Here is a 26,762-nt window from a genome sequence, read left to right as displayed (position 1 = left end):
GCGCGGGCCCGGCGCGGCGCTGAGCGCCCCCTTGCGGCGGGCGCGGGCGCGGGCCCGGCGCGGCGCTGAGCGCCCCCTTGCGGCGGGCGCGGGCCCGGCTGCCTGCAGGGAAGCCGTCCGGGAAGCGGGCTCCGTGCGCAGCATTCCCCCGGCCATCCCGGGCCGTCACCGCTCCGACCTGCTGTGTCCCGTGGCGAGCATGAACAGCGAGCGAGGCTAGACTGGGGAGATCAGAGAATCACTGACTCTCGGAATCGGTCAGATTGGAAAGGGACCACGGCCGGTCATCTGGTCCAACCTCCCTGTTCAAGCTGGGCCATCCCAGAGCACATGGCACGGGCCTGTGTCCAGACAGTTTTTGGATCTCTCCCATGACGGAGGCTCCGTAACTTCTTTGTGCAACCTGTTCCAGTGTGCAGTCACCTGCACAGTAAAGTTTTCATGTCCAGGTGGAACTTCGTGTGCTTCAGTTTCCACCCATTGCCTCTTGTCCTATTGCTCAGCACCTCTGAGAACAGCCTGACTCCATTCTCCTGCTGTCACCCTCTTTAAACACTTACATACATAGATGCACCCTTCAATGTTGACTAAACGAAATTAGCTACAAACTGGACTTGCCTAAGAAGATAAACATGGATGTATTAATATGTTCTTCCTCACCACATTTCAAATCTGGTCCTATTTGTTGAACTTGCTGGAGTTAGCTTGGTGTTGCTTCCTCCACACACACAGGCTTTCTCAGCCCCACACTGCCCTAGGTGGATGGGGCAAGGTGCAGATCCTGTGCTTAATAATAATAATATGTTCTTAATAATAATAATATGTTAATAATAATATGTTCTTCCTCACCACATTTCAAATCTGGTCCTATTTGTTGAACTTGCTGGAGTTAGCTTGGTGTTGCTTCCTCCACACACACAGGCTTCCTCAGCCCCACACTGCCCTAGGTGGATGGGGCAAGGGGCAGATCCTGTGCTTATGTGCCTCATCTACAAATATTACACTTAACACCTCTGTATCTGTAACTGGTGAATTCATTGCTGTAAGGAACAATTGCTCAGATACTTGGCTAATGAAAGGAGCAGCAGAAGTAAAACCTGAGTATAGTGGAAATAATGGGTAAGTTCAAATAAGAACAGAAATTACTACATTAAGAGTCTTGCCAAAGTGAGTGGCCCTAAAAGCCAAAGATTGTTGTGGAGAGATAAATGACATGAAGAAAAAGAGTAGTGTTGAACTCTCCCCACAGATGCACCTGGGTGTTGGGAGATAAGTGAGTCACTGTGCATAGCTGTGCAGAACCTCAGCAACTATGCAAAAGTCAGTGGAGAAGAGGGGCAAGTGGAAAGACTGCTTGGGAAGTGAGGTGGTTGTTTAAGACTATGCTTGAGAATGGTTTCCCTGGAGCTACACAACTGTGGAGTGTTTCTGATGGTCTTCTTGGACAACACAATGGAAGCACATTCCTTGGGTTTTCACTCACTAGCCTTCACTGTGGTTGGGTGAGAGAAACCTGGGGCAACAGTTGATGAAACAGTTGATAGCAAAAACTTTGTGGCTGTTGCTAACTACAGACAAACAGTAGCTTATAATTTTACAGTAGTGGATAGTTAAAATCAGTGAACTTCACTTTCACACTACTTGAAATGCATAGTAATCTCCCTGAGTTTCTGAACTTAATTATATACTTGTCAATCAAATTCCAATCTCTGCACAATAAACCACAATATGTGGTTTGAGGCTATCTGAAAAGTCAAGAGAGACAATAAATATGTCTTGGCTTTTAGTTGCATGAACACTCTTGTCTTCACTGTTAAGTATTTCTGTGGCCATTGTGTCATGCTGGAGTCCTGGACTCTGGGAGATGACTACTACTACCAGCCTCAAAAAATGTGTCTGGTATGCAGTCCCAAATTGCCCCCAGAAGAGTGGGCCACATGAGTTGTCTTGGTGGGTAGCAGACTGACTCACATCTCTGCTCTCATCAGATTCTGACTTTCAATATTTGACATATATATGCACCATTTGAAGACTAAGAAATTGATTTTGTGAAACACTGGATGAATTGTTTCCAGCATGAAAGGCAGTGAAGTTAATAACATACTAACCAATAATTCTTCTGGCAGTGGATTCAGAGTTCCTGGTCTGGATTATCATAGTGCTGGGTCTCTCATAATAATGAGCCTGTCCCTATTGCTCAGCAGTTTCATTGTTTCAACACAGGGCAACTGCTGCTAATTGCTTAAGGCTGCTTTACTTCTGACAGTAATAAAGTGAGGGAGGTAAAGGGATAAGTCCTTCGCAATGGCGGTTTATGACTGGAAAGAAAGGGGAGAAGAAAAATATCTCCAAAATTAAAGACCTGATGAAAGCTATTGAGATAGTTCCTTATAAGAATTCCTGGTCTGTATGTTTCAAATTCTGTATTCCCTCCACATTCTCCATTTGTGCAGTATTTCTAAACCACTCTTATTCTGGATCTTCCTCACCAACCGACTCATTTCTCACATGCTGCTTTGAATCCCCAGCTCAGTTCCCCATGGTCAACACTGGAATTCCAGTTATCTGCTGTAGTTTTCTGGTCACTCCAGAAACTGAAAAATAGGACTTGGTATGGCTAAGAATTTTATTTTTTTTCTATCACAGATGTAGCCAGTGCCAGTTATTTTTCTGTCCTCTTTGCTCTATTTGTTCTTCCTCTGGCTTCTTCAGTTTTGCTTTGTCAAGTATGAGATAAACAGTCAGAGCTTCTATTGACCTGGTATCAGCTGAGAAGGGGAGAATGGCATTGGGAAGCAGCACATAACTGTGAAGGGATGGTGGTACTTGCTGTCATCCTAGTTGTATTGCTGTCTTGGAGGTATGTGTATAGTAGGCAGAGACATGTGGGAACTGGTGGGAAAAGTTCCTGAGAGTCATTTACTTCTTCCCTGCCCTCTCCAACCATACACACAGAAAGGGGATGATGGTATTGGAGATTAAGAGCACAAGGGAGTGTTTGCAGATATTCTCACACATTCTAGGTGATGAAAGCTTAGTTTAGATTATTGTGGGTTTAGTGTGCCTAGTTGTAACATGTTGGCTTTGTGACTACCCTGAAAAAATTATAAAAAACCAACCAACCAACCAACCAACCAACCAACCAACCAAACCCAAAAAAAACCCCACAAAAACAAAAAACCACAAAACCCCACCCCACCCCCCCGCCCAAAAAAAAAAAAAAAAACAAAAAAACACAACTGTTGGGAAAGCAATCCCTAAATGGCAAGGGGAATAGCAGGATAATCTAGTTAGTCTTTTTTAGTCTTTGAAACTTGATGCTCCACTGAGATGATGCTGGCAGCAAGCACAGAAACTTTCAAAGTCAGTTGAAAGCTGTCTGTTTAAGCCAGAAATTGTGTCTCAACTGCTAATGGGAAGCCCAAAGATGTTGCAAGAGTACTCTGCAAGTGCCAAGAAGAACTGGAATATCAGGTTCTGTTGTTTACCAAACATGCGGAGGAGCAATTGTGCACAAGGCAAGCAGAGCACAGGATAAATTTTGTGTTATCTAAATCTGTGCACCATTGCATCTCGGAAATGTGCTTAATCCAAGTTCTATAGTGAATTAGCTCTGAATTATTAAATTAGAAATCAGAAATCTGTCTTAGGTCTGCATGGGAAACATCTGGAGATCTCAGCCTTGACACAAGACTTGTGAAAGAATAAGAGCACCTTGTGGTCAAAGCACTGGTGCATTCTAGCTGTTCTTAAATTTTCCGTGGCACCTTGAACAACTCTAGTGACTAAGTGGCATAAAGTGGAACTGCTGTAATATTTTCCTGGCATACCATAAGGACCAAATTTAACCTCAACTCTTTGGACTTAACAATTACTGGAACCGTGTAAGAATGACCAGAATCTTCCTTTTAAAGTGTTTGCAGCCAAAGGTGGACCTTTGGAATGAAAAGCTCACTTGTCAGAGAGATGGATATAGGCACAGCAGTCTGCCTGTCTACACCTCTTCTCAATGCTTGTTCCCCATGTGGGCTTGGCAGCACTGCACTAAGCATTGAAATTTCCAGTACATGGCTGAGCTAACCATCTTAAAATGGAATTGACACCAGGTAGGTCTAGTTCTGTGATAACTAAAGAAAACTTGTATTAGGAACTTGTAAGAGCTGTGGGGACCACTGACAGAACATACACTATTTAAATAAGAATGTTTGCTTTGCAGAGAACCAGTTACCATGTGTGGTATTGCAATATTTCTGTTGCAGAGTTAGGTTTTGTATCCTGTGTGGTTAGATCTCACATATCTCTCATTCAAAATTTCAGACATGTTCAGAATGGGGATTTGCACCCCAGAACTTCCACCTGGGTTGGTTGCTCCTGCTGCAGAACAAAGTAGATGTGTGACTCATATGTTTCTCTCTCTCACCTCAATATGCAACTGAACTGCTGTCCACTCTCTACTTCAAAACCTTAGTCCAAACAGCAAATTATTTATTCCAAATTGTGTCAGTCTAAATATCTTTTGTTTTAGAAACAAAAGCACTGTATTAATAGAATATTTCAAATCTATGTTCACTTCTTGTCCCACTTTTTGCTTATACTGAATTGACTAATTGCTGTTTCTTTTAGCATATTTGAATTAGAAACATAGCAGACATTATGAGCAGACTTGTACTCAAAATCTTTTTGATGGAGTTAAAACAGGTTGACCATAATGACGTCAAGATCACCACAGCAAGAGTAATTCAGCCAAAATATATAATGCTGCATGTTTTGAAATGCTGTCATCTCATCACATACAAAATATCCAAACTGACTAGATTCAATATGCAGAGTGATAAGTAATAACATCATGTGTCTGCATGAGACTGAGTTCTTCTAGGCTGAAAAGTAATGTTCATATGCTATTTCTAAGAAGTGGTATAATGGATATGAATTTTGAGTAACATGCACTGTATGCAAGGCAGAGCTGGAGACCTGCAAGATGAGAAATAAAACCACAATTGGCATAAATTCTTTCGGTAAGGTGTCCAACAGAAGCTTATGAGGTTTTGCTCCAAAGGTTCATATTCTACATCTCCTTTAGCTATTGTCATGCAGGCCTCCTCTCTTAAGAATGAAATTGGAAGAGAAGCAAAGGGATATGAGTCCTGTGTCAATTACATTTATTTACCTGAAGAATTGGACTCTAGCCTCATACAAAGCATCTTAGAAACTCTCTTGTCATCAGTGTCTTCCATATTTACTGTTTTGATGTAGAAATTTCAAAGGAGTATTTAATCTACTGATGCTCTGACTAGGTAAAGGCCATGTACTAATGGAACCCAAATAGACCTTTAGCCTCTGTGTGGTTATGTAAATGTCACACTGGTTTGTACAAACCCCTCTACTTTTACAGCACCACTATCCACTTGTTGTCTTGTATAAAAGTGGGGTCTCTAATGACTTCTTCTGCAACAACAAACAGTGGGACCATTATTTAAACGTTTTTACGAGGCATAAAATCTGTAATCTCTGTATTGAGAAACATGAAAATGTGATGTATGCAGTCTTCACATAGTCACAGCTAGATGTCTCAGAGAAGGATACACTAAAAATAAGGTGAGATGAAGTGAGAGTTTGGTTGCTGTTGTCAGATACAGGTATCTTTTGAAGCAAGATAATTTTTTTTCCAAAAATGCTGCAATGTGTATTGTAGATTTCATTTGCCTACAAATAATAGGAAGATGAATAGTCAACTACACAGTCATGATATTATAGGTAGTGGCTACATCCTACTACGGTTACAAGAGATCTTACAGAGTTTGTGAAAGATGGTATCCATATCAGAGACAAGCTCTTTCCTGTACTGGACTATGACTGTAAGTGTTCCCCAAAATCAGGTTTTGAGTGTTGTTCAGATGTAGCAAATCTCATGGGAACAGTATGTGGATTTAAAGCTGAATTTTTAAGATTAAAGTGGTGATTTTGTCCTCTTGATACTCAGAAGTATAATAGATACCTATCTTCCAGGACCAGCCTTAATGAATAGGTTTGGCTCAGCAAGACATACATGTTAAATTCATTCAGTAAGCTGATCATATTTAAATATTAACAACAGATTTAGCCTTCTCATTCTGCCACAGTTAGTTGACAACAAATCTTTGTGATGAAAAATAGAAAAAGAGCTATTGAACTTCTTGAGGCCTACAATATTGCAGAACTCCAGTCAAAACCAGGATGAAATTGTGCTCTATTTTTGCAGTGACTATTGTTGTCAGCCTTAGGAAAAAATAGAAAGATGACAGATAGTTCCAGATTTTGCTGAAAGCAAAATCAGCTTTTGATCATACCTTCATTGTGGCTCAACATGGCTCAATATCTGGTAGATTCTTACATCCATGTAACACTGCGAGGCATTGAAGCATTTTAGAATCCCATTCTCTCTTAACCATCTCAGTCTAAATGTTTGTTTCAAGTTAAGCATTTAAGCAAACTGTAAATCTTCACAAACCCTTTCCAGGAGCTTTGAGAGTAGATAAAGCTGTCTATGATAACACAATCTTTTTCTCCATAATGACTGGATTTCACCGCTGAGGTAGGCGGAATAACATTGTGCTGACTAAAGCAAGCGTTGATTACTAATGCATTCCCTGACACCTTCTACAGATAGTGGGACTTACTGTCTTTGTGTCTTCTTCAGTTCAGCTCCTTTGCTGTTTAGGTATTTTAATGGTAAAAGTGTTGTCTGCAGTGTGTCTTACTGGCACACTTGATTTTAGAAATAACAGCATTCAGATGATGTTATCAGAGTAGACAGAAGTTTGAAAAGTAATGGAAACTTCAACTTTTTAATGTACAGTGTTCACCACAGAGTTTGCTTCCCTGAAGGTACATATGTAAAAATGCCTGTGAAAGAAGCAACTAAATTTCATCCAGAAAAATACAAAGTATTGCTCTGCCAGCTCATCATTCTTGCCAATGTACTGAAGCACAGAAAAGCACTGTATTGTTTGCAGATCCATGTAATGCATACCAGAGCACTAGTTGAAATTCTTTGTGGTTATAGGTAAAAACGTGTGCATGTGTTGGCAGAGCTAGTCTAGTCTGACAGGCAACACCTTGTGTATATCTGTTACTCAGAGAGTTGCCACATCTACAAATTCTGACCAGATGTGGCTAAAAACATTTTTAATTGATAGACCAATACCCTTTCAGGCACTGAAATTCTTACCTGGCTTTTAAACCATATGATTTTACCTAAGCAAGGCCTGAGTAAAAACACAGTTCTGCATTCAACTGCTGTTTCATAGCGAATTAATGGAATACAATCTCTGTTCTCCATAGTCCCAGGTATTTCACAAAACTAAGTAATTGTAAGGATTTAAAATATAAAAGATAAAATAAACTAGAGAAAATGATAATATTGGGGAATAAAGTGACAGAGAACCCCTCCAAAGACTTTGCAAACATAGAGTAATTGTTGAAATACAGCCTTCAGAGAGACCTGAACAGGGTATTGAGACAGCAATGAAGTCCTTGTTAATGGGTAAATGTTGGCACCCTTATAAGGCTGAATCTTACCTTTCTCACACCTCTGAAAACCTAAGTCTGCTGAAATCAAAGAAGAATAGCTTGTTTTTTGAAGCTTTTCAGAATTTCACAGTGCATCACAAAACCATGGGTTTACAGCTTCACTTCTGTAAGATATTTGGAAAGTGTTTGCTGTATGCAATTATTTATGCCAGCAGTTGAAGCTAGTAAGCAGTTTCAAGTGAAAAAAAGTCACAACATAACTTGTGCTCCATCAGAATATTATCCTAATTATTCCTGAATGACCCTAACATATTTTTCCCCCTTCTCTTGAAGAAAATGGCTTCAATTTTGTTGTTCTAATGGTAGGATATTTTTAATATAAATTCCCATTTATACTATTGTTTCACTTTAAAATTCTGATTAAAAATAGGACTGCTGATGTCTTAGAATGGTGTTCTGAGAAATGCAGTGGACTGGAACTCACGTAGCTTGTGCCTTTTTGGTTTTGAAAACAAGCAAGCTGATTTTCAGTTGCTAATTCTTCTTTGCAAGTTTTATTTCTATACTGCTGAGTTAGATTCTGAGTGATTATTTTAAAAGACAACAGTAGTCTTAATTAATGTGTACATGAAAAAGCAGCTTATAATCAGCTGGTCTTTGCTTAAACATAGTAAATGTTTAAGCAAATGTAATGATTGATTTTTCCAGAAGACAGGAAAGGACAAACATGTTCGCTCTGGGGCAGTTCACAAGTAGAAAAGAGTGTGAGATGAGAGCTTACTATCTTCAACTAGTATCTGTAACAGAGGTCACTGACTGATCCAAATGCAAATAGTTGATTCTTTGGGGGAGGCAAAAAATTTAGAGAAAAGTCTGGTAAATTATTTACCCTTAGAAAATATACTTTTTGCTAAATTTCCATACAAAGAAGCTGATCAACTCTACCAGCTCTGTTGGTTGCTATCAAAACTAGGAAGTAACCCAATCACTTTCTGTCTTCCTAGGCTTGCCACATTTTTCCAATTATAAAACATTTCATCAAAGCCAGAAAACAATTGATAACATTTAGAGGTACTTTTAAGCAAATCTTAGTTCCTTCTGTAGCTGGTGGGTAAAAAGTCTTGGCATGATTCATTGGAATATGTTTGTAGTTACACAGAAAGAAAAGAAAGCTACTTGTTAAATTCTGTGGCATTTAAGTAGTGCCTGCAAATTCTGTTCAGTTTTGTGATGCTGTAACATTACCTGTGTTTCTTTCTGCTCTAAGCACAGCTGGTGAAAGAAGAATAACACATTGTTTAATTGTCAATAGTCTTATTATTAAACGGGTGGCTTTTGCAATAGGAGTTTTTACAGCCATTTCATATTCAAGGCTTTTTGTATATGGATCTCATCAGGAAGTGAGTGAGACAATAAGAATTTGGAATTGTGACACCAGCATTCCCAGACACATTTCTTATTCCATATGGAGAAAAAAATGCTTAAAAACATTTGCAAAATTACAGTACATTTTCCAAGTGATTTTTCTGTTAAATATTTTAACCAAAATCAGACATATGTGGCTAGCTACAGAAGCAAGGCTTGTCACTACCCCCTTCCCTGCCCTTAACCACATATATGTTTGAGGGTTTGAAAGAATAAGCAGGGTTTGAAAGGATATGATTGTTGGGTGGATCCTGAGATCTCACCAACAAAGCAATTGATGATGAGTGCTGTAGACTTCTATAACCTCACTGAAGTAGCTCTAGCAGCTAACAAGTCAGCAATCACTGACTCAAGAGGATTACTCTTGCTCTTACTATCTTAGAAGAGCCATAGTGTTCTGGTATCCAAAATGGCAAACTTATGCTTACTGAAGTAGTGCACACTTGGAAATTTAGCTACTCTCAAAAATGTAGGGTTAAGTAAAAGACATAAAATCCAAACTTTTCCAATTTTTATACTTGCTTTATGATTTGGATCCTTAATCTACCAAAATCAGGATGTGAGGATGGGTATTTAGGGGATCAACTACAAAAATTCAGGTTCTGTGTTAGAAATGAAATATATTTATATGCCAACCAAGGAATCCCAGGGAAGAAGATTGACTCATTACTTTTGTGGCAAATTGGAAGAGTTTCTTAAGAATAAACCTCCTCCTTTTTTGTTTGTTTGCCTGTTTGTTTGAAAGCATAAAAATAAAAACTGAATTGAGATTTACAGAATTTTGGTATTTTTCTCCTGATCCTTCTGTCTTACATTTACACAAACATAGAAGCAGCACATTTTGCCTATTCCCGGACCTTTGTGGAAATGAGTGAAGTAAAAACATTATGCTGCTCAGCAGATGAAAACTTTTCATGCCATTTCGCAACTAGCCTTTTTTACCAATGCAAAATGTTGGGCACAAAGGGACATCTGCTGCCAGCAAGAGGCAGTGCACTGAAGGCATTTGAACATTGAGTTCATATTGAAGGAAAGTAAAAGTTACAGATGTCATCAACCATTGCAACTAAATTATTTTTAAAGTATATGTAACTTGTGTGTGATTGGTTACCAGACTTGATCCTCTACAAAATACATCAATGGATAAAAGGCAAGAGTAATACTAACATACTTAAAAATCTGCTCAATATGGAAAGTGTGTCAGGGCAATTGTCAGGGGAATTTTATATTGGGGCACAGTGATATTTCACTGGAAAAAAGTGTACTATTTATTCTTGATATCATATCTATTTTTTAGTTGTGTAATTTTAATGAAACACTGTTATGTTAGTTTTCCATTTGGAAAATTTGTACCTCACATTAGACAGCTGCTGAAGCTTCTTTGAAACCTACATTCTTTATTTTTATAGTGCTTATTCTTTAGGAGGTTAAGAAAATGCATTTCTGATCAGTAGGAATACTCCTATTAATTTGGGGAATTTAGCCTAAAAGTCAAGAAACAAACAATGTACTGTAAAGACAAAACTAAAATATTGAATATAATTGTGTTGGTCATATCTGTCATAAGGATTTCTCAACTATCTTTTGACTTCCGAGTGCAGCACGTTGTCAGTGTGTTCATTATCTCAACTATAAACACTCTCTCATGTGCTTTATTGATGAAAATATTGTAGCAGTCAGGAACTGCTCAAGCTCAGCTAGTTAAAGCAATTTCAGAGAAGGCAAATCAAAATAATCACAGAGATCAGAAAAAAATGTGAAAAACATACCAGAGCTCTAAACTATATGGACTGGCTCTGTTTAAAGAAATCCAACAAAACAAAAACCAACAAAGAAACCAACCAACCATACAAATAACCCATATAAAAAACCACAAAGGAGTGTAGGAGAATGCTCAGGATAGCATGCATCCCCTATTTTCTAGACTGCATCTATGATTTAATGTATTAATGACAGAAAAAATTTGCATACACCACCAATTTAGACTACCATACACACTGTACTTAGATCATACCCTTAATAGTGCTCAGAAATTTAACATTTCCCTGCTTGGTACCTTGCACAAAGTCCATAGGTAATTGTGTCTCTGCTTTCCACCTGAAACTCTGGCTATTGGAGCTTTATCTCTGACCCTGACACTGCTGTGAATGAGATAACACCATCTCCTACCCACTCAGTAATACTGTAGTTGCACCAGGAAGACCCTTGAGGTGTGCTCTGCCACCCACTAAGGGAACACTGCCGACTCAGTTTGTCAGGATGAGTCTGAACAAATTTCCATTTTTTGGACCAAATCTCGGATAAGGTAATTTTTCACCTGGGCCACAAAAAAACAACCCCACCCCGACAATAAAAGCCAACCACCATGAAAACAGAACTCTTTACAGTACATTTCCTCCCTGGGGGAAGAATGAAAGTAGAAACAACATATGGTTGATGTTAGCCATGCTGTTTTAAGCCCTAGGAAAAGCTCAGACAGCATGGGAATAGGTGCTGAGTGAGAATGCACAAGCAGGAGAAAAGTGGTCTTTAGGTAATTTCTGAGGGGGGTTGCAAGTGCTGAAATGGAAAGACACACTGATGTTGCAGAAAACATTTTTGCTGGGATTATAGGGAAATAGACTGTTGAAGGGGGAGCTTAACATGTGGTGAATAATCCATTACCTGTTTGTTATTATTAAAGTTACAGCACTTGGCCCTCAAACATTTATTAGCTGTTTAATGAACTTAAATTTAATAGAAATTAAAGGTTTTTCTTGATTTTCATTGCTGGGCTTTTTGAGGGAGGAGTTTGTGAGTTTTTGCAGGAACAGGAGAGGTTGTATGTTTTTGCTTTTAGCATTATTGATCTATGTTCAAGTCAAGGGATTAGTAAATATTTTAGCTGGTGAGGAAAAGATTGCAGTTGTCAAATGTCATTTTTAATATTGAGTGGACGCCAGAAGGAAAACCAAATTATAATTCTGGGCCCAGTTTTGGGGAGTTAGACAGTAAAAACAGTTTTCCATTCTTATGAAACATGCTTTATATTTTCTTATAAGTCAGTAAGCAGGCAAGTCCTAAAGCAATGAATATCCCTCAAAGGATTATCTCTTTTTATTGCTCAAACTGCCAATTATATTATGCTGTTGAGCAATTTTTCTGTCAGAGTTTAAAACCAAAAACAACTATTTTATGGAAAAAAAATTGAGCCAGAAAGGTTTAAATGTTGACACTATTTCACTGGAAAAAAAATATTCCTGTATTTGATACACTATCCTAGATTCTTCCTGTGGCTAGTCAGTTATTCCTGACTGTCCTGCTGTGAAGAACGTTGTCTTAACTATGAGGTCTTCCCTCACTTCTCCACTGTTCAATGTTTCTACTTTTTGTGATCACCACTGACCCTCTCAGGTTTAATACAAAGTCTTACTACAGCTTTACCCCCACATGAAAATCTTAATTTACATGTATGTTTGTCCTCCAGCTTCCTTCTCTTTGACCTCCTGCAAAACATCAGCCCAGGATGACAGCAATTTCTGCACTCAATTATGCTGTGGACAACAGTGCTGTGACTCTGTTTTTTCAAGTCCTTTAGAAGTGCTGCAAGTATGTCTGCCCCAATGCTTTCTAAAAACATCAAGTTATATTAGTACTAATCTTACAGTTATGGGATACTACATATGCAAAGCAGTGACTTAAAAATGTTTTAACTTTGGGCTGGTTAGCTAAGGACAGCCCTTTATGCTTAACGCAAATCTTTTATTGTTGTGCAAGTGCTTTTAAATAATACTGTGCAAAAGATAAATTACAAACTGGTAATATGCTATTGTCAGAGAGAGTGAGTTGAAGTGGAAATCCTTGGTTAATTACAAAAGGTGATGTGTATAACTCAGATCTCAGCTACACTGTCACCTTATGAGGGCAGAGCATGAGGTTTCCTTGTACAATTACCATGTGTATATACACAGATCAGCCAGGGAACTGCAGACACATACGTTTCCTTACCACTTAACTGTCCTGGGTAGTCCAATAGGAAAATTCAGGTAACTTTTCTGAACCGTTTTGTAGCAGTGATTCCACAGGAAATAATCTCCAGATTTTTTTAAAATTTCAAGTCTCAAACTGTATTAAAAGTTTGTGTCTTTGAATTTAACATCCAGCCTGATGTAAATATTTCTGTATTTAAATTTAATTGATATCCTTTGACATAACAGTATAACTTTGAGCCAAGATAAGTTTAAATTTAGTGCTGCTGGTATTTTTTTCATGATGTAATATAATATTGTGGGAAATATCAACAGACACTTGGACAGTGGCCATCTAAGATATATCTGGGAGAGAACAGCAAGGTGTCTGGTTCTTACACAGCTGAACAGCTTGCTTCCCCAGGAGCTAGTTGGCCATAACTACTTTTTTTTCTTTGCACAAAACAAAATACCTGTGTCTACTTCACACAGGCCTTTGTACAGCAGCCTTGTCATAGCAGAAATCTGCAAGTAGTGCAAAATGCAAGGAGTTTTCTGCAAACATGAAACAATTTTATTGCCCCCTCTAAGTCTCCAGGGAGAGCATCTTCTACACTGTGTCAGCACAGCATGTTTTTGCTAGTTAGGCAGCTGCTGCTTTGTGATGATTTTGGTTATAGAGACCAGTCTGTCTGTCTCCCTCACCCTGATAATTATGTTCAGCAGTTGACACATTGGTGCCTTAGATTGCTACCTGTTTGGGTCAGGGATCAGCTGGCTTTATTTGGGGGTCTTCTCTAATTATATTATAAAGAGTGTGCAGCAAAGGACTATGAGCAGTATTGCAGTGCAGAAATATATCAAGAGGAAAGTGCTAAAGGATCAGCTATTTATCAGCTGTTCTTGTAAATAGTTACACAGGTTAGGCATCTGTGTGCCTTTACACCTGTAAATGAGAAATTAGTTTCGCTTTTGAAAAACTAAAGTCTGGACTTCAGATGATATAAACCTTTTACTGCAGTGCTTAAAAAGAGAACTTCCAAAAGCTGTTGGTCTTCCTTATATTCCCAAATGCAAGGGCTGGCAATTAAGAAAGTCAGCATGCTCTATGAAATCTCTGATTGCTATGAAGCACAACCTCATTTTTTGCATTCACCCACTTTTTTCTCACTCTTTTTTTATTTTCCTTTTACTGAACATCTGAGAAACCCATCAAATATCATACCGTTTCATTGATATAAGGAGAACTCCAAATATTTCTTAGGACAGTTAAATCCTTTTAACTGTTTATAAAACTGAACTTTATCCTACCAATATGCTCAATTTTATTCTGCCAATATGACCTCAAATATCAGGCGCCTTGGAGGCTATGGCTGTAGCAGAACTGGTCATCACCCTCTTTTCTGTGCCAGTCAAAAATGCACACCTAGCTGCTGCTGAATTTCCGCATATTAAAATGGCCAGTGTTGGGTAGCCTTTCCTTCCTGGACTGGAAATTAGTGGTGCATTCTTCACCCATATATCTATTTCAGCCAGGTATTAACCTGTGGAAGTTGTGGTAAATTTAGTTATTCTGCTCCAGTTTAATCTACCAGTGTTCATAAGTAAGCACACATCTGTGTGTGAATTACTGAAATGAAGAATGAAGTAGCTGACAAGCTGGAAAGGTTTGTGCTACCTAGTCTAATCTAAACACAGTCATGATATCAGGAGCTAATAACAAGGTGTAAGAGTATTCATAGTGAAATGAGCATGCTCTAAATTCAGTTGTATTGACCAGTCTTTCTTTAAAAAGTCTCTCTTGGAAACTTCTGCAAGGAAAGATGTAATTAGGAAATTATTAAAATTATCTAATGACATTGTTATCTCCTATTTCTATGGTTACTTCATAGTTTGAAGAGGAAGAAATGTTACTGACAGGTAATAGCCTGCATGTGCATTGACAGTTGACATTCCTATCTTACAAGATTTCAAGCTTGCTGATTCAAATCTGCTAAACTCATTCACCATTCATGCCAGTAGTACATTAACTTTTTCAGGTTTTATAAATTTGTTATATTTTTCTTATGATTTTCCACCATACCACAACTGCATTTTAAACTATATTAAAAGAGATTGATCTAGTACTGATAGAAAAATTAACTGATCAGGTCTGAACAGAATTAGGTACTTTCAAGCTGAGTCACTCAGATATTATTTCATTTATCTTTTTTTATCTTATTATCCACTCTGTAAAACAACAATGAATTTACCTCAGGATTAACTAAGAATTTTTCTATAAAATCGTTGTGGTAATTTTGGCCACTAAAGAGCAGATTTGCACTGTAAAGAGCAATGCATACTCACCTGAGATGTCAAAAGGCTGGGAACAGCATCCTATACAGAACTTGGTAAGATGAATATATTACTACTATTAATATGTATATATTAATAACTAACTATTTTAATACTATTGATAATTTAATAGTATTTATTACTTTATTTATTACTATTAATATTCTATTAATAAGTTTTAATAGTCTTACTATTAATAATTAACGATTAATATGCATATATTAATATTTTTCTTCTGAAAGCAACTTTAGATTCTTTCCTGATTATTATGAATTGTTTCTTTCAGAAACTGTAGTGGTTAAAAGTTACATGTGTTCGAGCACTTCAATAAAATTCTACAATTCGTTTTACATTAACCTAAAATTCAGGAAGGAATAAAACATTAATTCATACTGTTTCAAGTATACTACCCTGGTAAATGCTGTATGAACTGATGGAAAAAAATTTACTCAAATTAGTTTATGTCTAATTCTTAAATGTTTCACTCTCTTAAATCACCTTTCCTTTACTTGGACATTCTATTAAGGTTTATTTAGGAGCAACTTTGACACACCTTCTGGCTATTGAGGTGTTGCAAAGTACCTATGGTGGGGCAGGACAGGGCTTTCACATTCTGTTTTCAAGCTTTCTGACCATCTGAAAGGAGCAAGGACTTGTCAAAAGCAGAAAAGGAAAGCTCAGAAACCCTGTTGTGTGTCCAAACACACCACAGAACTGTAATATTCAGAGGATAATTCTGAGTTTGTTAAAATGAGTAGTTGTGCTAATTCTTTGATAAAATAGGTATAAACCCCAAGATAAACTGCCAGGCAACCTTTACACATGTTGCATCCTTCAACTGAGGACACTTAATAGATATCAAAAGTGATATTTGGTATGTACTTTGAGATACTATTTTGATATATATTTTTATATATATATACTTATAACAATGTGTATTTTTAAGTACTTCAAGATGTTTTTCTTGCTTCACAAGCACACCATGGAGAAAAAGTGCTGCTGGACAAGGTCACAAACTGACACGGTGTAACAACCAAGATTCAAGGGCCAACAGTGATTTATCCCCTACATTATTCTGGTATAATACTCGTATTATATCATATACGAGTATATATATCATATATATCATATACTCGTATTATATCATATATGAGTATAATATCATACTCGTATATGAGGTACATATTCTACACATGTAGTTTGCTAGCTGAGTTAGAAGCCAAACATACAATATCCTGTGATCACTGCAGTATGCTTAGAGAACTTCAACAGTTAATTCTTTTTCTACTCAATTTTCTTTGTTGTGTTCCGTCAACTCGAATGCATATACGGGTCATAAAAGGCAGTATTATAGCTCTGAAGATTTGAAAAAATATCTGTATCAGAAGTAGAGAGTGTTTTAAGTGTCCTACAATCTCATTTAAGATTAGCTTATAGGTTCTAAGTACAGAGAATCTAGCCTATATAACAGTTGTGTATCTCTTTGAGAGGTGTGGCTTGAATGTTAAGAACCACAAAAATTTCAAATTAAATTTTAATCACCTCTGAGTTATGTGACAGACCCCTTCTGTGAGGGGATTGAGAGAAACATTTATTTCACTTAATCTTGTTATACTCAAAAAATGGATGAATATATTCTTGGACATTTTTATGCTTGTTCTGTGTTTTGGCTGAAGCGACTATGTAAAAATAAATTAAACTGAGATGTGTAAAACATGACTAGGAAGAGGAATTCAAATGCATATCCTCAGAAAACTTCATCCATAATGTAACTCAGATGTTCAAAAATGCTTCTGCATGGAATCCATTCTCCCAACTATACTCTCACTATTTTTGCCTTTGTGATATCCACTTGCTGCTGGAGAACAAGATGATGGGAAACAGAAAACATATCAACATATCTCTCTACTACCCAGACAGGTACAACTTCTTGGCTGCTGTACAGTACATAGAAATTATATAATTGTTTTTTAAATACTAGGGTTTCATAATATCCTAATATCATTTAAGCAGGGTTGAAGGTTCCTATGAGTAAAATAGAAGAATGGTGAAATCCAGTTCTCTTAAGCTTTTAAGAAAGGAGATATGAGAATGTTCAGCTATGGCTCAGTCTTCTCATATGAGGTGCAATGATATGATGTCTCATTTGCTTTCTTCCTAAATAATCAAACAGTATGTTCACTTTGTCATTCCATGTGGTTTATTTCCCTAGATCTCCCTAGAGTTTCAAATATACTAGAAGATGTCACTGTCCTTGTCGAGCAATTTCTCCATCCATGATGGGGATCTGAGTATTCTGCAACCAGCACCACAACCATAACCCTTCCTGATGTCACCTTGATGATGTCCCCTAAGGTTCACTGAGACAAGAGCTGGACTCCTCAACAGCTGCTGGCAGAATCCAGTTTAGCAACTCAGGTCATGGCTGCTTCTATTCCTTTAAGGCAGCTACATCATTATAAACATTAAGTAAGGGGAGAAGCTTCAGCAGAATTTGTGCCTGCTACTATATCTAGCTTAGTTATGCTAGGACTCTCAACTGGATGTACTGTATGGTTTAAGCGTTATCCCTTTGGTTAATTGCTGTGCATTCAGCCCAGCTACAAGGAAGGCAGAATGGTCCTAAGCATAGCCAACTCATCAGAAACCAGCTGATCAGAAACCAACTATTGCTCTGAAATTCTTATCACAGTATGAAATTGTGTTAGGTGTAAGTCAAAGTAGTATTCAAAGTAGTATTTCTTGGTGCACTAATGAAGTCAGATTTATAGTGCTGAGTAGGCAGTATATTAATGGTCTTAATTATAATTACAGTATGTGCAACTACTATTTCTTCCCCACTTTATCATTAATGACAAAAAGTGGGACCAAGAGGAAGTGTTCTCTGATCAGTGGTTTTATAATTGCAATTCTATTTATTGCCATCAACACAGTGGGAAATTCTGATTTTTCATATCACAGAAATAAAAAAAAAGGAAGCAAAACACAACTTCCTTGGTGACACTTCCTCCTGCCTTAGTCTGTCCAACTGAATTTCCCAATATTTACAGCTTTGCAGAAGCTAATATGCTAAGACTTATGTTTTACTTCTGCTGACTGAGTACAACCATTTTTAAAGGCTGATAGGAGTCAAAATATATCTTCTACATTTGATTGAAAAAAATTCAGGCTAGATCAATTGACTATTTAGATAATCACATTTACGGCCTAGACAAGTAGGTTTTGCACAGGGTGATGCTAAGCACTGAGATGCAGTAGATCATGGAGAGTGGAGCAGCATATGCAGTAAGTTTTGAAGCTGGCTGGAGTTCTTGCATCTCTTCCTTCTAATCCATATGCAACTTTTTCTGTCCTCCTTAGTATAGTATTCCTCCTGCTTAGCATGGAAATGCCAAGCTCATACACCCACAGATTTTTGAAAAATAGATCTGTAACTAATCAGAAGCTTCTGCTTATTGCAGGGAAGTGTGATTTCTTCCTGGAGTGTCAACTCCTGCTGTGCCAGAGCGATCGTTATGATTCAGGGGGAAAATAGCAGGGGCTATTTTAAATCTTGTAATGTTAATCAAAAGCTACTGTCCAGTACCTAGTTCCAACTGAGAACAGTATTAAAGTATTTCTGATTCTTTCTAATAAACCCCTGCTTTTCCTCTGTGCCAGAAATTTCTAGGAATATGTCATATGTCATTGACTTTGTGCTTCTCTCTTAGGACATATGGTTTCACAATGTGAAAGAGTATGTGAAACAGTATGTGAAACAGCCTCCAAATAACAGCACTAAAAAATTATAACTCTGTCTTTTTTCATGGATTAGTACTTGTCAAGAGTACCTTCAAACAGTGGCTAATATTAAATAATCAAACCAAGACATCTTGATGTATTTCTAGTGTTAAGGTGCCAAACTGCAAGAATAGACTAGCAGTGAAATTTATAAATATTGGAGTATATTAAATAAATATGTTGCAGATGTTCAAATTAAGTTGGAATGGATAAACTTTAGTTAATAAGATTTATGCAGATTATTTAGGCTGGTTGAAGATTGTCATGTATGTTCATCTCTTAAACTAGGGAAGACTCCAGCAGAAACTTAAGTAAGGATCCCAGCCATTTTTGCTCTTCTCTAAAGGCCTTCAGACTTCAAGCACAGTAAATATGTATATTTAGTGCAGTACTTTCTTACAGCACTGATCACTTTTTTTTAACCTTATGTTGATGTTAGATAAAAGAAGGTTTGTTGTGTATGTGATACTGCTTTTCATTGCTGTGCAGCAATGAACACATTAGCCTGAAACTCAGGAGAATGAAGTTGGATTCTCAGCACAAATGAATATTTCTAAGTGTCTCAATCTCACTTCTTTTTCAGAGAAGTGCAAATAATTTTATTTCTCTGGTATGATACATCATAAGATTTTGAGGTATTCACATCCTAAAGAAGCAGCAAAAAATATTTAATATTGAATGCAAAATTTTAATATTTGCACAGAAGAGCTAGCAAAGGATCATTATTCTCTCTTTACCTTGCAAATGTTCAAGGATGTTGAAATAAGAATCCTATATTAATGTGAGAAGAAAAATACCCACACACGATATATTTCCTACAAACTTTCTTAGAATTCATATCATACAAAAAGAAAATTATAGTTTTGTTTATCTGCCATACCAGTATATTTTCACAATGTTTTCAAATAATAACAGCAGTATTTCTGTAATATTTCTGTCCTAGGACAACTTCAAATAAATAAGTAGTTTTTTTCTGCCACTTCAAGCAGTCATATTGCTAGGACACTTCTTTTAATTCACTGTTTATTCACTTCTATTCACTTATTTAGGTGAGTTTAAATTATATATATTTTCCTCTGAAAAGAGAATCTATGTCATTGTTTTGCCCTGTGTCTCAGACTTAAACAGTTGCATAATATTGAAGTTATTTGTTTCTTTATGTAGAGCTAACGAACTCCTCAGATGTCATGGTCTTTTTCCTTTGAAGATAGTGGAATAGTTATTTTTAAACCAGTAAGATAATTAAAAAGCACTGTGAACTTTCAAATTATTCCAATTTCATTTGTCCATATAACTTCTCTGTTCTTTTTATCACTTGTTAAAGACACATGATACTTATTATTGTGCAATGATGCTTTTGAAGAAATGCATTAGATTTCTGGAAGTGATTGCATAAAATAAAAGACCCTCTGTCTCTTGGGGTTCATTCATAACCAGAACATAAGTTGAAAAAATTTTCTTCTTTTATACATCTCTTAAAATGTCTGTGTGTCACAGAATCAATTCTGCTTTGTCTTGCCCAATTGACTTCCAGAAGAGATCTTGGAGGAAGGGCAAGACTATATAGGTAGTGTTGGGAAAGTCACTAAAAACTTGTGCTTAAGCCCCTAAATATTGGTCAAAAAAAAAAAAAGAAAAAAAAGTCCTTATGGACAGTAATGTCCTTTACTAATGAAATGGTTTACATTTGTGCAGTGTGAATGATTCATTATCATAATTCCTGTATGCAAACCCGGGAAAGAGAAGATAAATGCTTATCCTCTTACCATTGAACTCATTTAACCAGAGATCTCAAATGTTTTAGCTTTTTGGAGAATCCACGCCTCTATGCTTTAGCTTTTAATTGCATTTAAAATAAGACATATGTAATCAGCATGGAAATTCAGTGCCTTTTTTATCTGAATGTTGTGTAAGTAAAAAGCTGACCTCACTTGGATGCTTTCACAATTAAACACTTTGAAAGTAGAATGGGCATTCAAAGAACACACTAGTGCCAGTGGCTGAGCTGGTGTGTTGAAATGAACTGGGAAACCTGGCCTGGTAAGGCTGTTGAATGTAGCATTTGGGGCTTGTGGCAAACTACAGGGTCAGTTCATCTGAAACCCTTGGGGATATGGAGGCCCACCTTCACATTCCCCCTGTGTTCCCAAGTCCTGAACTTCAGAATTGTAAAAAAAAAAAAAAAAAAAAAATCTTAGTCCTATTTACCTCCTCTGATAAGCACAGAGAGCAAATGAGTGAAGTGCAGCATAGCAATACACCCTGAAATACACACCAAACCAGGATATACATCACAGACATCAGTGGGATAGAGGATTCTGCCAGTACAAAAGCAGTGACTCTGGTATGGGCTGTTGATGCTGCTTGCTCTTATTGTAATGGGTGCTGGTGAAAATTGTCATCAAGAAGCAAGAGATATAGAACCAAATCCATTTCTGTAGATACTGGAAGATCAAAATAATCATGATAAACTGAATTCAGAGCATTCTCCTTCCACCTTGTCTGGTGCTGCCGCTAAGCAAGGGGGAAAGTTCTATTGCCATAAGAAAACAGTAGAAGGATCACAGGTGATTGTGTAATCCTGATTGTGAAAAGCTGTGGACCTCTGGTAATTTTTTTACTTGGTTTGATTGGGATTTTTCTTGGTCTGTTCATTTGGGTTTTTTGAGGGGAGGGAGTGTCATGTTGTGGTTTTTGTTTATTTGTTTGCTTTTAATTTTGTTTTGAAGTGTTTTGTCCAAAATCAAATTTTAATGTCAAAATTGTTCTATGAAGGACAAAGTAAGCTTGAAGACATGCTAGAGTCTTGATGTGTTCCAGAGGAACTAAGAACAGAGATGAGTTCTAGTTGAAATCTTATTTTTAGTAGTTTGTCAGCTATTACAGAAAAAGCTATGGGATCTTTTTTGCATCCTCTGGCCTACTCCTTTGAGAAATGATCAAAAGTATGATTTTATTGCATTGCTGACCTGGAGGCCCTTCTTCTTTCTTGAGTTCCAAATTCAGTGGGGTTTTTTGGCAGCCTTCCATCCTATGCAGGTTTTGAAAGGATATTTGGCTGAAATTTAATTTTGTCTTGCAGCAGTATTTAATTAACCTTTGTCCCTCTGAGATGAAGATAAAAAACTGTCAGGAAGTCTGTTATCTATCTCAGTTTTCACAGGTAATTGCTAAATGAAGCTGACAAAATATTCCATCAAAACACTGTCCAATTTGGTAGCAATCTGTGAGGAACTCTTCAATACTAGTAAGTCTGTAGAGGCAGTAACTGATAAAACAAACATGACAATCTCACTTTGTGTGTTCAGCTTCTACTGATGATTCAAGCTCTTTTCCTACACAGAATGAAGTCAGGATTATTGGCTAAAGTATACATCCTTTCCCACCAGGCACAGTACTGTAAGTACTGTTTAATGCATAACCCACAGCATAAAATACTGTGAGGAAAAGGCTGCCTGTTATTTATTCTAGCCAAACCACACACAAGGATAGATTAAAATGCTGAATCAAGATATTCCTAAATTATGTCACCATTATGTTACAGACTTGTCTCAGCAAAGATGACTCAGCGTTTCAGTGGTGAAGTAATTTCCTAAATTGTAACATAGCTATAGAATGTGGCATAGATTGCCCAGAAATTACAGTGGAAGGCAGAAGGCAAGAGAAGTGATGCAACTGTTTTTCTTCTCTAGATTTCTGCCTGATTTTTTGGTTGGTTGGTTTTGGCAGTCTCCCAAGATGTTTCTGTTCAGCTAAACACTAGGTACTTAGCTGCCAGTGTGCAAACCTCACTCTGCTGACTTCAGGCTCCATCTTCTCAAAAACTGTGAGGTCAGCAGGCAGCTACTGATCTTGGTGACAAGTGCAAACCCAGAAGGATTTTGTCAGCCACAATGGAGCCATTCCAGGTAAACTGTGTTTTATTAGATTGGAATCTGGCCTGCTTACTAATTTTTTTTTACTATAGTATTTGTGGAAAGTGGAAAGAGAAAATGAGAGAATTCTTGTCCAAGGAGAAGAGTTTACTTAGTTGCCTAGTACAAATATAAAAATGAGGTAAGTAATAGGACCCATTTTTTGCCTCAGTTGCAGCACCTCAATGTCCTGATGCAGAAAAACAACAGAATTAATCACAGAATACACTAATTACTTTCTTCTAAAAAGGGATTTTGCTTAAGAACTTTATTTGGTCAGGTAAAAAATTATTTATCCTTAAATTTATGTATTTCTTCCTTTCCCTGCAAAAAAGATATCAACACACACATGTTCACATAGACTTTCAAGATATCTGTCTGTCATAGTTTAGAACTGGTACTCCCAGTATTTTATGTACATCTTGAAGCTGCATTTTACACTAAATTTGCTGTCCTTGGAGAATTAAGGCATTCCCAACCACCATGCTGTTCCCCTCTAAGGCCACTTTGCAACATGTAAGCCTGGGAGTCCTGCAACTTCTTGTCCTCAGCACTTCAGTCTTCACTATTTTGCAGCAGATTTAAGTAGGTTGATTCTACTTATTTAGACCTTTTTTTCAGCACTTTACTTTTTTTTTTTTACAAGTGTCTTTTGGCTTTCCAATAATAAATCTGGGCCATTTCTCCTGTCTTCTTTAGCTCTGTAGCTCACAGAGTGTTACATAGAGCAATTTTAGTTGCTGCATTTGTATCCTGCTTCGTTATTCATAGCACATGGTGTTTTTCCCCACTGGTCGCATAAACCAGGAACAAGTGTCTGCAAATGTTCTTTCTTAATGAAAACAAAGACAATAGCGCCTGTTGGGTTAGAATTGTATGCTCCTTACATTCAGATAATTCTTAATACTTAAAATACATGTGAACTTGAAGGAATACTAAGTAAGTCTGCAGATGGAAGGCAGAGAGACCTTGCCAAATCAGAGGGCTTGGCAATGACTAGCTGTTGGAAGTTCAACAAAGGCCAGTTCTGGATTCTGCACATGGGAGGGGGCAACCCTGGATAAACTGGCAGAAAGGTGAATGACATGATGGAGAGCAGCGCTACAGAAATGGACCTGGGGGCCCTGGTTGAGGGCAAGTTGAACAAGAGTCAGCAGTGCCCTGGCAGCCTGGGGGCCCAACCCTGTCCTGTCCTGGGGTGCAGCAGGCACAGCATCACCAGCCAGGGTGATGGAGAGGATTGTCCTGTATTACTCTGCGCCGGGGCTGCCTCACCTCAAGTCCTAGGGCTTTATATTTTGGCAGTTTTGGGTGCCAAAACATAAAGAAGTAATTAGGGGCAAAGGAGGGCTACAAGGATGGTGAAGGGCTTCAAGGGAAAGCCATATGAGGAGTGGCTGAGGTCACCTGGTTTGTTCAGCCTGAAGAAGAGAAGACTGAGGGGAAACCTCATTGTGGTCTTCTACATCCTCATGGGTGTAGATGGAGGGGCAGGCATTGATCTCTTCTTTGTGAGGAACAGTGTCAGGGCGTGAGGAAATGGCTTGAATCTGTGCCAGGGGAGGTTTAAGCTGGATATGAGGGAAAGGTTGGACTTGTGAGTCCCATCCAACTCAGAATATTCTTTGATACTACATATTTTTAATCAGTGCTTTACTGTCTCCATCTTTCCCTTACTTGACACTAAGCTCTGAAAACTGGCATTGCCCAGTTTGGAAAGCACTCTTATACTTGGATTCTATAGTGATTTCACACGTGCACAGCAGGAAGACCAGAAATAAGCTTAAGGAATAGAAAATGGTAAAAGCAAATAGGAAGCCCTTGTAATAAAACCATTTTAAAGTAACTAAATAGTGAAACTAGTAGGTAAGAAATGCCTTTTTCCTGAATCTATTTGTATCAAGAAAATCCCTGTCATAAATGGTGGTCTCCTCTGAGTCTGCCCCATGCCATTCCCATTGTTGTTCAGGTAACAGCTTTGTTGATTGTAAGAAGTATCAGTCTAAAAGCTTCAAAGAGTGCTTGTGCAGCACTACTGATTTTTCATGTACTGCTGTTATGTTATGTGGAGTACTAATCTTATGCTAAACCTGATGCATGCCCTACAGGCAGGGGAAAAAAAGTATATTTCAGGTGCATTTGCAAAAAAAAAAAAAAAACTAGAAAACCCAAACCTCAGCCCCCCCCACTTCTCTCTCAAGATACTAATTTTCCATCAAATACCAGGCAACGCTTGTGTGTGGGCATCTGTGTGAAGAACTGGACATTTACAACGGTGTGTTGTAACTTTTTAATTAATAGTGTAAACTTCCTTTCTAATGCCAGTGAATTAGATTGCTATTTGGGATTTTTTCAGATAATGATGCAGAAAAAGAAAATATTACAACACAATGCTGAATTTTTATAGCCCTGGCCAAATGTTTTTTCTTCAGATGCAGTTCTCAGGATCACACATGGTGATGTTGTGCTACAGGAGAAGATCTCTCAACATTGCATGGGAAAAATAGCTCTTTTTTCCACTTTCGCAGTCTGATCAAGAGCAAAAGGATTCTTTACAAGGAGTGATTTGTTGCTACAAGCTCTCGTAAGCCATACTTTCCAAATTAGGCAGTCCCGCATGAATGATGGAAGAGTAGAGGTAGTTCTTTGTGCATACATTTTAAATGGGGAAGATTAGGTTTTCTATACATAAAAATCCTGTTCACCTTAGACCTGTAATGACATTTAAGCAACACAGGTGGGAATCAAACCAGGGATTTTTTTTCTCATGCTGTATATGATATACAATGACAAAGATGTGGAACATTTCCATTCTTGGCAAATCACATCCACTTAGTGTGATGGAGCACAGAGCTTGACTCTCTTGAATGTGCTTAGGCCTTACAATCAGAAATTAATTGCCTACTGCAGTGGTATGGATTCTTTTCAATAAACATTTCAACATAATTTGAAAGAAACTCTGTTGAACGATAGTAAGCCTTTGTCTATTGAGAATAAGTTTTTGGGAAGCAGGGATTATATTTCTCAGTCTGTTTGAGCACAGAACTGTGAATCAGTGTAAATTGACCAGGTTATATCCAGAGCAGACCATGTGTGCCACTTCTGAGGATTTTGCGGGTGTGTCTGGCTGAGTTTATGGTGGGTATGTGTTGATGTTATATAATCAGTGATACTGGATAACCCTGGAACTAATACGAATTGAATAGGTTGAGCAAAATCAGTTCTCCTGTGCAAGACACCTGAGCTATAAAACCTCCTGAATGACCCAAGAAGAATGGTGAAAGAGTGAGTAAGTCAGGAAAATTAATATAACCCAGGAAGCTCCTGATGATGCTGCTCTATAACTTCCCCTCCTCAGCAGGATAGTGGGGGAGAAAAACAGATGAAAAAAGCCTTGTGGATCAAGACAAAGGCAGTTTAATAAAGATGGAACAGAGGCCGTGCATGGTAGCAAAGGAAAACAAAATATATATTCTCTCTATCTCATCAGCAGGCTACGTCCAGTCCAGTAGGGCTTCCGATCACACAGCAGTTGGTCCAGATGACAAACATCTAAAGAACAAATGCTTCCCACCCATTTCTCTTATCTTTTATTGCTGAACAGATGTCATAGTTTATGGATTATTCCTGGGTCAGTTCATCTCAGCTGTCCTTGTTGAAGAACATCCTTGAGTGAAGGGCAGCCTTGAGTGAAGGGCATCCTTGATGCTGTGGGAGCCCTGCAGCCAAAATAGTGGTATATCATCAACATCCTTCTAGCTCCAAATACAAAGTACAGCGTTATCAGGACGGCCATACAGAAAATAAAGTACATCCCCTACAGATTCAATACACAAGCTGGACAGGATTCCAC

The 26,762-nt window shown here is 37.8% G+C and overlaps 1 long non-coding RNA gene across 1 annotated transcript; it reads left to right on the top strand.

Moving 5' to 3' along the window:
* Positions 1-939: 939 nt before the first annotated feature.
* On the top strand, positions 940-25,015 carry LOC137464626 (uncharacterized). The gene is made up of 3 exons (XR_010994319.1): positions 940-1,372; positions 22,802-22,903; positions 24,654-25,015. It is a non-coding gene; the product is annotated as an uncharacterized lncRNA (long non-coding RNA).
* The last annotated feature ends 1,747 nt before the right edge of the window (positions 25,016-26,762 follow it).

The sequence above is a fragment of the Anomalospiza imberbis genome, chromosome Z (assembly GCF_031753505.1).
Source record: "Anomalospiza imberbis isolate Cuckoo-Finch-1a 21T00152 chromosome Z, ASM3175350v1, whole genome shotgun sequence".
Taxonomy (NCBI): Eukaryota; Metazoa; Chordata; class Aves; order Passeriformes; family Viduidae; genus Anomalospiza; species Anomalospiza imberbis.
This window is presented reverse-complemented; position numbering and strand designations above follow the sequence as displayed.